Genomic DNA, 14045 nt, shown 5'->3' on the forward strand with positions numbered 1-14045 from the left:
CATAATTCGATGCCCTGCCCCGAAGATGGTCTACATAGCCAAGCTTGTAGAAATTGGCCTGATAGGAAACAAGCGCCACTTTGTGACTAACTTTATCATTCTTCAGCTGTGCATTCTCCTTAACAAGCTTAGTGTGAGCACCTTGCAGCTCATCCATCTCCTTTTTCAAGTTCTCGCTAGCAGACAGCACACCTTGCAGATCCACTTCCTTGGACTCAAGCTTACTGGCAATCTCCTTGAGACGAAACACTTCAACATGCATGAAGATAAGCTGCTCGTCCTTGGCAAAACAAGCAGATCGTAGCTCTGAATTGACACACTCAAGGTCTTCGACCACCAGAGAAACACGACAGATTTCATTCTCTACAGCTTCCAACATCGCCTAAGTCACACTCAACCTAGCATTCAAATGCAGCTTCCTCACGAGCGATCTCCAACTGCAAATAAGTGAGGGCAGAGACATCAAACCCTTTCAAAACGACGAGTTCATATTCGAGCTTCTTAAACTTTTTAGCAACCGAGTGAAGCTGAGCCACCAATGCCACTTCAGCCTACTTGGCACACTTGACAACATCATGATCAATGTGCATAGACTCAGCTACCAGTATCAAAGTCTTATGCATTATAGCAATCAGGGAGGACTTCATCGAGTAGGCAAGATGCTTCGCAAATAAGTCTGAATGGATGACAACTTTCCCAACACTGTCAACAAAATTAGCACATGCATCAACGTCCTCAAACAGGTCAGCCTTCAGTAGCGCACAAACTTTAGGAAACTCTCCAGCTTCAGACTTGGTGGATCTCTCACAACTGCCCGTGCTAGTAGATTTCCCCCTCTCAGCAGATGAGTCAGTCACGACAGAAGGAAAAGCAAGCCCAAGCACTGCTTTAGCAGTAAAATCCACCTTCCCACTCTTCATAGCTGTGAGCCTCTCAGAAACCAATCCAGACCTAGCTCTCAACGGACGCTTCGATACAAACCTAAACACCGGAGGTACCACCGAACTCTTTCACTGGGCAAGTCTTTCAGCAATGGATGCGGTCACCTTCGGAGCAGCAGGTTTCACAAGCTCAAGCTCAACGATCATCTTCGCCCCCTTGAGGGAAGTTAGATAATGACAAGCTTCTCGATAGCAGACAAGCTCCCACGAGTTACAGAAGAAGTCATTGGCTTCTTCTTAACCGAAGGTTTACAAGGAAGTGAGGAAGACCTCTTCCTTCCACCATCATTGGCAGCAGGCTTTATAGTAGTGATCGGGTGTGCTAACGCATTATCCTTTATCCGCTTTATCTCTTCCCTCAGGGGCAGGCCACATTTCTCTCTGTGAAGAGGGCTAAGCGGCCAGCGCCACTCACAGTACTCAACTGGAATGCCCAAGGCAACGTGCACTTTCTTCATATTCGCTGAAGTCTTTGGAGTTGAGCCAAACTTTGAATCTGTACAAAGTAAGAAAGACGATCAATAAATTGAAGTCATGGAGTAGCTCAACAAAAATTCAAGCAGGATAAGAATGAAGCAATTCACTTACCACTGATAAAGGTAGTCGAGACACGCAGCTCAGGAGAAAAGTCAGACTCCCACTCTCCGCTTACCTCCAAAGTGTCTCTCGTGCAGCCATGATCATTTTTGCTAGAAGCATCGAACATCTTATGGTAAGACCTCAGCTGCCCCATACCTTCCTTATGGTCGATCTCAAAGAAGTACCAAAACACATTTATGGTTAAGCCAAGATCAAAGAACCTGCTCAAGTTCGAGAACCTCACCATCGCACGAACTGCATTTGGAGAACATTGAGCAGGCACCCATTTCATGGAGCAAATCACCTCCTGGATAAGACGCAGCATAAGGGGATGCCCACTCCTCCTTCCCTTCTTTCTTCTGTGCCCAGCAACCTTGAAAACCCGGCCCAAGCCGATCTTCCAATGCCCTAGCGCGTCGATCCCCTCGGCCTGATCTGAGTCGTCCACCTGGCCCACGCCAACCGACCCGTGCCACGCCACCAAGCAGCCCCGAGGGTCCCATGCCGTGTGTTACCCACACCTACGGCCCCCGCCAAGCTGATTTTTCAAGTCCCAAGACTCCCAAAAAATTCAAAAAGAAGAAAATTCAAATTTTTCTTACATTGGTGCGGCACAAAGAAGAAGAAGAACAACGAGAAACAACTCTTCGCAAGGGCAAGAAAAGAAGAACGCTAGGGGAGGGGGAAGAAAAAATATCCTCTGGCCTCTCTTTCTTGTTGGGATAATGATTGTTCTCCAAATTTATTTAATCCCCTGCTTAAGGCAAAATTAAATAGGTATTGGGGGCAATTATTTTCCTTTTCCTAGAAGAAGTCTATCTCTAAATCAAGAAAGAAGATCAAGTTCAAATTGGGTAACAACTCTACAAACCAAGCAGCTTGTGATTACTACACCTATTGCCCTTTCCATGCATGCAACACAGTAGGTGTGGGGGCATTTATGGAGCCTAAAATAATCCCGGAAATTCTAGAGGCAACACGTGGACTTTTATTCAAGAAAGACAAGATTGCCCTTAATAAATGGGCAGACTTCTCAGATGCTCCCACGCTTAGCTCACATCCCTAGAAGATTCAGCAGCTGAACACAGCTGCCCATAGCTCATTTGTCCTTGACAAGGTTAAAGATAAGGATTAATTACCCAAATCCTATCTTTAATACATTCCTAATTGAAGATTGACTCCAATCAAGTAAGTAATCCTAATTTAAATAAATTAAGGATTATTACCCTATTATCTCAAGATATTATCTTCTATTAAATATCTTGGGAATATTTAGAGAATATTTCTCTATTAAACCCTATATGGCCGGCCCTAACCCTATAAATATCCCATATATTCTACCAATTTTAGAGGGCTTTTGCAACCCTAAAAAGCCTTAAACACTTTACTCTCTCATAGAAACTAACTTAGGCATCGGAGATCCGTTCCCCACACCTTGTGGGCGCGTGAGGCTTAGGTCTTTGATCAAAAGTGTTGATTGTTTTGCAGGTGCATTTTCATCAAGATTGAAAGCAGCGGAAATTTGCATCAACACATACAACTTTGAAAGCATTGATTTTGCTTCTCATTCCTCTGTTGATTGATTTTTTTTTTCCCATTTCTTAGCTCCTTATGTATTCCTTGGTTCTCTCTAATTTTTGGCTATGGGATGATGCTTGCAGGTGAACTATATGCACAGTTTTTAGGGACGAGTTAGGAAGATCCACCTAAAAACAGCATACAAAATAGAGAACTTGTATGCTACTTTGTCTTTCTGTTGGATTTTGATGTTTATGTTTAGCTACTAAGAGGATTTTAGAGTGTTCTAAATATGTTTTGTAAATGTGCTTAAAGATTGGACATGTTCTTGAATATTAGTCATGTTGTTTGAATTGGATACGTGATTGAATATTCGGTATTTAGTTTGAATTGATTTGGATATGTGGTTTATTGAACTGGAATTTGGATATGTGTTGATATGAATTGGATATGTTGAATTAGAGATGTGCTACTTTGAATTAGATAGGTTGAAAAATGACAAGCCATATATTGACTGGTTTTTTTTTGCCCTAAATTTACATAATTCCCAAAGGTTGAATGTTGTTGCAATTTGGATGATCAACCAAAACTCTAGAAGAAAATAATTAGAAATCATGACTTAGGAGAGAAATAACAAGTCCATCACGTATTAGAAAATCAGTTTTGGCCAGTGATCGAAATCATTACAGGATTAAAAACCAGAATCCGACTTTGGAAGAACTTCCATTCTCTTCTAATAGCGGCTTCATATATTTAGTCTAATGTTTTTGTTGTACATTTTTAACAACCGAATCTAAAATCCCTCTGTACTTTAAAGTCCCTCCTCTAGACATCACATTAGAGAATTATAATTGTTCAACATTCTTGGTGTATCGGCAGATTAATGATTGTACCATGGAATTTTAGCAAAGTTCCTTGAATTATTGAAGCGTTAATGCTTTCCAAATGTTTTACTTTGATTCATTGTCTCACATTTTCCATGGTACAAGTTTACATGATTGCAAGCCGATGGAAAGAAATAGATGTAGGGAGAAGCGGGAATTGGGGAGAGAGACAGTGAGCAACCGGTGCGGTTGCTTTTTAAAGATTTGTTTGAAATTGTTTCTCCAGTATTTTTTTTTTTTGGTGAATTTTCTCGAGTTCTTTCTATTTGTTTGGAATTGTTTCATTTTTACTGAGATTCTTTTGGTCCCCGCCACTAAACTTTGATTTTTGCTATTAATTGCTGCTGAAATGTGACTTTTGCTATCAATTTTGTAAACTAATTAAGATGCCTAATGTTCCCTTAATTGTGATTAAGACAGGGCATATGAGATTTTTTTTGTGTCAAAATTCATGTTGGTAGTGTTGATTTTCCTATTTCTGCAAAAAAAATTTATAATTGTCCATACAACATCTAATTTCCCTAATTTTATCACTTATATTATTATATTTTTCTTCAGTTCATACTGTCATGACACTTTCTTTTTCTTGTTGGCTGTGAGCATGCACATATTGTGTATGACATATGCAAGTATAAGAGTAAGGCAGGAGACTGTCGTGTAAAAAAATGGAAGAGTTTGTTACATATTGAGGGCAGGTGAATAAAAGAATAGAAAACTAGATTATAATCTCTAAATAAGATCTATTTTTCATTAAAGTTGGATGTAAGATTAAATACTGATTTTGGTCCTTTGACTTTATATATCACCTAAAATCTAGCTAATAATTATTAACTTTTGTTTTGTTTTGTTTTATTTTTAGTATTATAAATAGAAGATTTTTACTTAATACGTATTCAATATGGGTACAAAAATTGTTTAAGTGTTAACAATACATACATGTTTATATGCATGTATATATACGTGTACATAATTTGTGTATCTATGCAGATATACATAAATATATATTTATGTACCAAGATATATGCACCTATATATACATTTTTGTACTTGTACATATGAACCTATGTATATGTGTACCTATATATATGCACCTATACATACATTTGTGTACCTATACATATGAACCTATGTATATATGTGTACCTATATATATGCACCTATGTATATATTCATGTACCTTTATAATAAATATTGTTTATTGTGTCTGCATATTAATTTATTTGTTTGGTTTTGTGATTGTATAAATTTTTATATAGTTTAATTCTCATTAGCAAAATGACTTAAAAAGTCTTCCATTTTAAATTACTAAATTTGATATGTAGAAATAAAAATTCCTATTTTTAAGGCCTTATTTATGATTAAATTAGGAATTTTAGGCAAAAATTTGAAAATAATAAAAGTGGGCAGGGGCATTTAATATGATTGATTATGGGTTTGAAAGTTAGGGACTAAAACTAGATTTATAAAAGCATCCCGGTTATAATGAAAAAATAGTCTTCTTTAGGTCCCTAAGTCTAAATGCCCCATAAAACAACATGCTTTTGGGATGATCCATGTAAAGACATGGGAAATAGGTTGGCTTGCTGGCTCATGTATTAAGGCAACCAGAAACGCATGAAAGAAAGGGTCAGAAAAGGTTGATATATTTGATGTCCCACAATATAATTTGTTAGGACTGTTGTATAAGATTCTACTGAGTCTGTTCCTTTCAAACTACATGCAAAAGAAAAACCAATAATGTCTTAGTTCCTATAGGTTACTCTCCCTCCACTACATGCAAAAGAAAAACCAATAATGTCTTAGTTCCTATATGTAATTTTATGTTTATTCTTAGGTAAATTGCTATCTTTTTTTTGGAAAAATTGTTGTCTTTTTTTGCTAATAAAAAGTTTATAGTTTGACTGTGTAAATGTGTATAGTTTTATATGTTTTGTTCGATTGACAATTTGATAATGGCTGAAGTGCATTCTTTAATGAAATGCGTTTTATTTCCTCGATTGCAGATCAAAACAAAGTGAAAGCTTTTGACTGTGAATTTTGCAACCGCTGCCTTGCTGCTTTGGTAAAGTCTCAACTTCTTGATAATATCAATTAATTTGGCCTGTAATGTTAGGGTGCGTTTGTTGCACCGGACTATCTCGGACTGGACTAGCTTTAAGGACTAAGTTGGATTGGCTTAGACTAGACTAAGCTGGACCGACTTAATGAAGCGTTTGATGCAGTGTCAAACTAAACAACATGATAACAACAAATTCTAATATTATATTTTTTTCATTCATATTTTATTAATATTTTATATTATTTAATACATATTTAGTAATATTTTATTACTTCCACTGTCTATTGCTTTTTTCATTCTAAAACCTCCCATCTCCATTCCTAATTTTTTTTTTCCTTTGATCTTCCTAATTTTGCTCCGACCCTCTCCCTCTCTTCGTCTTTTTCTTTTCCTTTCCACTCTCTCCTCCCTCAAAACAGCAGCATTCATCACACCCCCCCCTTTTGTTCTCTTTTTTTTTTTTTTTTCCCTTTCCTTTTCTTTGCTGTTGTGATTCCTCTAAATTATTAATGGCACCACAGATTCTGATTTCCCAACCTCAAATCCCACGGAAAATTGAAATCGTGCAGAGGCTCCTCTCTGCAGTGCCATGGATTTCACAACTATTCTGTTTCTCGCCCTTCCTCTGATTGTCTCAGAAAATCTCTTAATTTACTGGGAAAAATGAAGAATTTTTCTATTGAGTTTGTTGTTATCAAATTGATTTTTTTTTTCTTTTCAAATTTTGGTGGTTGGATGTTGAGAATTAGGCGGTGGGTGTGGTGTGTTTCAGATCTGGGTATAAGTGGCCAAAGTTGCAGAGAAGCAGACGACTTGTAGCGTACAGACTTCGTACGTGAAAGGGTTTCAGGTCTGGTGGTGTGATTTCGGAGTGAGAACAGAAAGGTAGCAACACAAGCAGTAGCAGAGAGAGGTCTTAGCAATCCCATGGTTATTGGGGGGTCTCACTAAGACCTCTTAGCGAAGGGTTTTGTCCATGCGAGTCCCCTTTAGTCTCATTAATGTTAATCCCAACACCAAACAAATAAGGTATTGGACCAACAACTAGTCCAGTCTAGTCGAGTCCCGCTTAGTGAGGGCAAACAAACGCCCCCTTAGGGTCTTGAGTTGAATGCGTATGCTACATGGCATAGGTCTAACATGATTAGAACTTTAGGGGGTGTAGTCAAACTAAGATTTTAAAGGATTTTAAAAGATTTTAAAAGTGATAGATTTGATAGGATTTAAGAGGATTAAAGACTCTTACAAAATTTATATGGATTTTTAAAGAATTGGAATGGATTGTGGTGAATTGTGGTGGAAGGATTTGAAATCCTAGGGAGTGAGGTTGGATTCTTTTTAGTCTTGGTTATAGATACTTTTGGCTCTCAAATCCCACAAAATCCACAACTTATTGAAATCCTCCAAAATCTTAATTTTTTTAATACACTTGGATTTGGATGGATTTTAAAATCATTTAAAATTTTTTAATTAACTACACTAGAATTTTAAAATCTTTTAAAATCCCTTCAAATCCTAGTTTGACTACATCCTTGTTTGATGCTAATTAAGCACAATGAGTTACCTGCACCAAGAAAGACATGAGGAAAGCTCTCTCTGTCTCAGCTGCTTCTCTTCTTCTCCCCATTCCTCCAAAAGCCCCCCTTCATTTTCATTTCTCTGGTTCTTCTCCCCTAACTCCAAAAACCCTCAACCCCAAATCAGGGATCCGAAGCTCTTCGCCAGAACCCTAATCCGAAATGCGATGGCGAGCAGGTCCTACTACACGAGCAGAACCTACTACAAGAGCAGGACCAAGTAGCTGACCCTCTACAACAAAATCAGCTCGCTCGGAAACCCTAGCTTGAATGTGGTTCCAGAGCTCGACGGCTGCGTTTACAATGGCAACAAAGTCCGAGCCACAGAGCTTTTGCGCATCATTCACGACCTCCGAAAGCGGAAACGCTTCTCCCAAGCCCTCCAGGTTTCCATCTTTCTTTCTGACCTTGCAATTTGTGTTATCCCCTGTTTGGTTGCTCATAAAATGAAAGAAAATTGAAAGAAGCATGAAAGTAATTAAATTTTAGTTAAAGAAAGTGAGTGAAAGAGGGAATTAGGATTTTTGTTAGTTACTGTGTTTGTTTGTATCATAAGTAATTGGAAACTCCTCTTCTTTCGTAATAATGTGTTATAGGTTGCAGATTTCAGAGTGGATGAATCAGAAGGGGATATGCATATTTTCACTGGTTGAGCATGCCGTGCAGTTGGATTTGATTGGGAAGGACGAATTTTGCACAAATTGCTGTGAAATAAAGCCAGTTTGAGTCTGTGGGTCGAATCGTATTGGCCATTGTTGCATCATGGAGCATATGACTGCTGGGAAGTTTAAGCTGGGGAGGAAGATTGTGAGTGGGTCTTTCGGAGAACTCTATTTAGGTATGGTAATCAGTGCTTGATATCCTTTTTTTCCTTAGAAAATTATTCATTGTGTTAATTTAATGTGTTTTGTAATGAAATTGCTTTTCTGGTGTTAGGTGTAAATGTACACAGTGGGGAGGAGGTGGTTGTTAAGCTGGTATGTGATCGATCCTCAAATCGTAGTGTTCATTTATAACAAATTCACCATTTGAATTGGGTTGGTTTATGGGTGTGGATTTTCAAGCTAAAAGATTTATGTGGACCAGTTTATCTTTTTTTTCTATGGAAAAATAAAATTTGAATTTCGTCGTTGAATTGTATTACTCATCAAGTTTCAGGGCATTTTGCATTTGAAGGATTTGAAACTGCTGTAAGCTCCCACCTTGAAAATATGTTTTTTAAATGTTTTTTTAGATGTTTTGTTAGGTGGAGATTTTCAAGTTTTGATATTTTGGTATTTTAGTTATGATAGCTCTGGATTAAGCTCCCACCTTTTGTACATTGCACTATTTAACTCACCAACATGAGAGCCAAACTTTAGGCTCTTATGTGCACGTAATTTTCTTAAAAAGGGAATGAGAAAATAAAATGGGCAGTACCTTAATTTGCAGGAGAAGATTTCTGATGAGTTAGATAAGAGAGTGAAGAAGTTTTTTAGTGGAGCAGAAGCAAATTTGGAGGTATGGCCTAGAAACTTTGAGTTTTCATGAAACTTATACATGTTTATTTGTCACTGCATCTTGGATTTTGTGTTTTCAGGGCTTGAAAGATAAGAATTGAAGGGCCAACTTGCTGTTAGAGAAGAATTGTATGGAAAATCTGCACAAGCTGCTGCCAAGGCTGAGAAGGTGATTTGTTTTCCTTAATGTGATATGTTGGTCTGTTCAAACTTTAAGGGAAAAGAATCTTACATAGAGTCATGCTTAAGCAGTAGACTGGATTTTGTACTCTCTCTTTTCCAGTCGTGTACTGTTGTATTACATTTTTCTCTGATTTACTGGATTTAGTTTATACGATCTTCTACATGAAATCTTACTTCTCCTGTTCTTTTAGTCCATGTAATACTGATAACAATTGAAAAGTTGACGTTTTCAGTCATTTCTCTTAATTAATCAATGAATTAGTTTTTTACCTTACATAAAAAATTTAATTATAATTTTTGCGCCCTGATTTCATAGTAGGCGCCTTATCTTCATATGAAAACCACCATTTTCAATTTTTTGGTAATGTTAGCAGGTGCTTCTCGAATTCTCTCTCTCTCTCTCTCTCTCTCTCTCTCACTCTCTCATTTACCATCTTATGATTGATAGCGGTTGCGGATTATAGTAGCACTTTGTTTTGATTTGTAAACAAATTGTATAATTTTATCTTTGTCTTGGGTTACAGTATAACGTTTAATGATTGAATTTGTAAGATGGTTGAGCAATTTTTTCAGAAACTTACTATTCATGCCAGATGCCCAAGTATTATGTCTTTTACTTTTCTACTTCCTTTTTCTGTGTTTTTCCTCCATGTAGTAGATTGATTACTTGAAACTATGATATTGATGACACATTATGATCTCCAAATGGATGTTTCTTATAGCATGCGTATCCATATATAGCAAGCAAAATTTGACTTCATTGGATCTTAGGTATTACGTCGTTTTAGTTGCTTTGTGCAGAAACTCATCATCTGTATTCTATGTGCTTCTGTTTTGTGCAGACGCCATGCGTGGTGAGATGATGGATTATTTGAAGTTAAGGCTCCAAGTAAAGGTAGAGTTGTTTCAACTATAATGCATGTTTTCTTTTTCACATGAATGATAGAATTCCTAATTACTCAATCCTCTCATCTATGTCTATTGTATTACATTCAATTATTTGCTGAAACTCTTATGTTCTTAATATGGTCATTAATTTTAAACTATTGTTATTCCATACAAGCTTACTTTCCTTTGATATTAACATTTTCTGATAAAATGGTAGAAATCCACTTGCATTTGACAAATAATTGTCATCATTATAGCAGTACAATGCACATCCACATAATTGAGCATAGTGAAGAAAAAATTGAATACTTCTTATAGACATTTCTTTTCAATACTCCCAGACCTTCTTGCATTGTACAAAAGGTTCGGAATTTCTTTTTTAATGTGTCAATACATTATTATTATTTTTTCTTTTGTGCTTTGGCAATATGACTTATCTTGCCAAAAGATGTACGTGGGTTTTGAGGGTTCAGGGATCCCCTTTTCTCAAGATTACTGGGTTGGTCCTTACCTCCATGTGTTGTTGAGGGCACTTTTCTTGGCAATATAGTGCTTAGCTTAAAATTAGAATGTGATTCAGTTATATTGAATTTGTTCGATTAACCATTGGTCCATTTATAGTTCATTTAATCTTTTGAATTAGTAAGCTACTGTGTTGTGTCCTTTAGATTTCTTAGTATGCTATTGATATGAAAACATCATCTATTTGTTCTATTTATCGCATGATATAAGAATCAAAGTAGACTTGGCATCCCTTTTGTGGCCTTTTTTGTGTTAGCAGATGCTATTAGATCGATAAAAATATATCGGCTACAAAGTGCAATGAATGCTACAAGTTACTAAGTTTCGCCATATGCCTTCATTTTGGCATTGCCCTTTCTGTGACTAGTAAGCATTATAATTTTACTTTGTGGAATGATATTAAGTTGACTTATGGAATAATATAGGGTTGTGTCATGCATGAAAACTATGAATCCATTTCATCATGCATTTTTGGTTAAACTACTATGTTTTTGTTCAATTAACTGCAACTCATGCCGCAGTTTGCTTCACAAACCTCTATGGTTAGCTTCCATACAGTATGTTGCAAGTTTGAGGATATCTCTACATCTTAATTTCTACTCTCTTTGGTTGCTTCAAGTTTGTAATTTTACATGCTATATTGCCACTTGATTTGATTATAAAAATGTAAAACAAAATCCGTCCATCATTTACAAATTTGTATTCGATTTTTGATGTTTTTCTAGTTTAAGGCATATGTTGCAGAAGCATGTCAATGGTACAAATTATTTGGTTTTGGACAGTAAGCTTTGAGTTTTACAATCCTTGCAAAGGGATTGTGACTCAGGTGAACAAATTTACTGTAGAAGAAGTTATGCATGCATTCATTTAGGTAATTGTAGGAGAGGTTTGCATGCTTTCTTTTGGCAATCCTTTCCCAGAACCTGTAGTGATCCTGATATGAGTCTAACTCTGCCAGCAGAAGAGCGACGTTCATGAACTTTTTTCTTTCAATTGCTCCTTAAACATAAGAGGGCATACTAGCATAAACTCTTTGGCACAATGTAGCATAAACTGCTTATCTTATTGACCTCATTCTCTCATGTATCCCTATGTTTGTTCATAATTGTGTTGAATTTATTCAAATTAAATGTGTTTCATTCATTTGGTTACGTCTGAAACAGATGGTTCCCGCAGCAACACGCAAGCGTAATTTCTAGTAAGAACAAAAACAAAGAGAAGCAACAATGTCCTTGTTTGTACATTGTACAAGAATGCTGGGAAATCTACCTTTAGACTATTTAAAGATATGTGTTCTGTTTTTTACTTAAACATGTTTTGCCGAATAAGAGATATTGGAGAGGAAGGGTAACATGACATGGGATGAGGCATTGAGTGTTTTCTAAGACATAACAAAAGGGTTGTTGTACACCCTCCATGAAGGTATAATGCATGGGTATCTGAATCCATCAAATGTAATTGTACATGACAACGAATGGAAGATGGGAGATTTAGGAATTGGTGAGTGTTTTTAGTTTGCTTATTAGTAAAAGTAAAAGTTGGTGAGAACATTTGAGAAATAATTTTATGCACTTTTTTATGCAGCATGAAAGTTGGTGGGTGATTGTTTCGAGGATGTTGAGATGGAAGAAGAGTTGAAAGGTTAGACATAATGTGCCAGCAGATAAAGTGGACTTTGAAAAGGACATGTTCAGCCTTGGTATGATGCTCTTGGAGCTGAATGCACAGCCAAGGACGATTTCCAAAAATTGTATCATTTTCTACAGCTTCAAGAAGAAAGGAAAACTTCCTAAGAAAGTGATTGATCCTCGAGTAAGAGCTTTGTGCTAAAGCTTTTGGACAAGACCCTATAAAGAGGCCTTCACCTGTAGAGGTATTATATGATATTACTTTTAGAACGTATATGGATATAGTCTGATAGTAGAGATCAAAGCCCTCCAACTCTCACAATCCGATGTCGATGAGCACAAACATGGACATAATTGTTGTGTGTTTCCATATGCAACTCCACAAAACTCATTTGTCATTCACAATATGCTTAAATAGATTGAGTGGGCATGTGGAGTGAATGAAGAGTGAGTATGTGGATTGGCATTATACAACAACGTAACAACTATGTTCATGAATGTCTTCATCAGCATCAGAATGTGAGAGTTAGTGACTCAATCACCACCATCAGACTATATCCATATACATTCTACGCAGTGATATCATTCAAAATCTCTACCGATGAAGGCCTTTTTGCAGGATCTTTGTCCACAAGCTTCATCACAAGCCTTTTAAATTGATGGTCGTTCACTTTTTCAAAAAGGTTTCATTCCTTCTTGAAGCCGTAAAGCATGCTACCATTTATTGAAAATGTTTCTAGTTGCACAAGCAACTTCAAGAGCATCATACCAAGGATGAACATGTTTTTTTAAGCCCACTTTTATCCTATGGCGCATCATATGTCTGACCTGTCAACTTTTCTTCCATCTCCCCACCCTGACAACAATCATCCATTAGCTTTCATGCTGCATAAACAAGTGCGTTAAATTATTTCTTAAAAGCTCACACCAATTTTTACATTTACTAATAAACAAACTTAAACACTCTCACCAATCTCGAAATATTATATCTTCCATTTGTTGTCTTTTACAAGTACATTTGACGAATTTAGATCTTCATGAAGTCTACCTTTTTAGTGGATGTACATCAAACCTCTTGTTATGTCTCAGAAACTCTTAACACCTCATCTCATGTCATGTTACCCTTCCTCTAAAAATAGCTCCTCACTCAAAGTTCTGCAAAATAGGGTTATCAAACAAGGTTAACATAGGAAAAAAAAAAACACATGTTAATTTATGCGGTCAAATAGATTTATGTGAGACACTTGAACAATAAAACTTCCTTCTACTTGTATAATGACACGTGATTTATGTGAGATAAGTCTTGTGCATATCAAACCGAAAAGCTCAGCCCATCACAAACTTGCATCATTATCATGTTGATTTATTCATCGATGTCATTGATAAGCAACTCCCTGAGTTAATTGATCGATTTATTGAGAAGAATATTGAGTTACTTCTTTGTGTGGCAAGTTTAAGTCCAAGCAATTCTTTCTCTGCTTTTGATAAAGAAATATTGTTGCGTCTTGCCCATTTTTATCCAAGTTATTTTTTTGAAGCACGATCTTGAGTTAATCAAAGGACAACTTGAGAATACATTTGGGACATGATGTCTAATCTTGAGTTTGAAAACTTGAAAGCAATTAGTGATCTTGCACAAAAGATGGTTGAAACCAAGAAAGATCAGACTTACTTGTTAGTACTTGCTTTTGACAATATCACTCATCTTACATAATCGAAAACTCGTCAAGGACCATTACTATGATTATTAGGAATATCTAATATTAT

The 14045-nt window shown here is 36.5% G+C and overlaps 1 long non-coding RNA gene across 5 annotated transcripts; it reads left to right on the top strand.

Annotated features, from left to right (window-relative positions):
- The first annotated feature begins 5464 nt into the window (after positions 1-5464).
- LOC137740316 (uncharacterized) lies at positions 5465-13554 on the top strand. 5 transcript variants are annotated; one of them, XR_015966936.1, is made up of 9 exons: positions 5465-5558; positions 5926-5984; positions 7587-7944; positions 8155-8396; positions 8495-8535; positions 8990-9058; positions 9138-9226; positions 10083-11693; positions 11814-13554. It is a non-coding gene; the product is annotated as an uncharacterized LOC137740316 (long non-coding RNA). The 5 variants fall into 5 exon arrangements; XR_015966939.1 differs by having other exon boundaries at positions 10083-11016; XR_015966940.1 differs by having other exon boundaries at positions 10083-10135.
- The last annotated feature ends 491 nt before the right edge of the window (positions 13555-14045 follow it).

The sequence above is a fragment of the Pyrus communis genome, chromosome 9 (assembly GCF_041283825.1).
Source record: "Pyrus communis isolate YQ-2024b chromosome 9, ASM4128382v1, whole genome shotgun sequence".
Lineage (NCBI taxonomy): Eukaryota > Viridiplantae > Streptophyta > Magnoliopsida > Rosales > Rosaceae > Pyrus > Pyrus communis.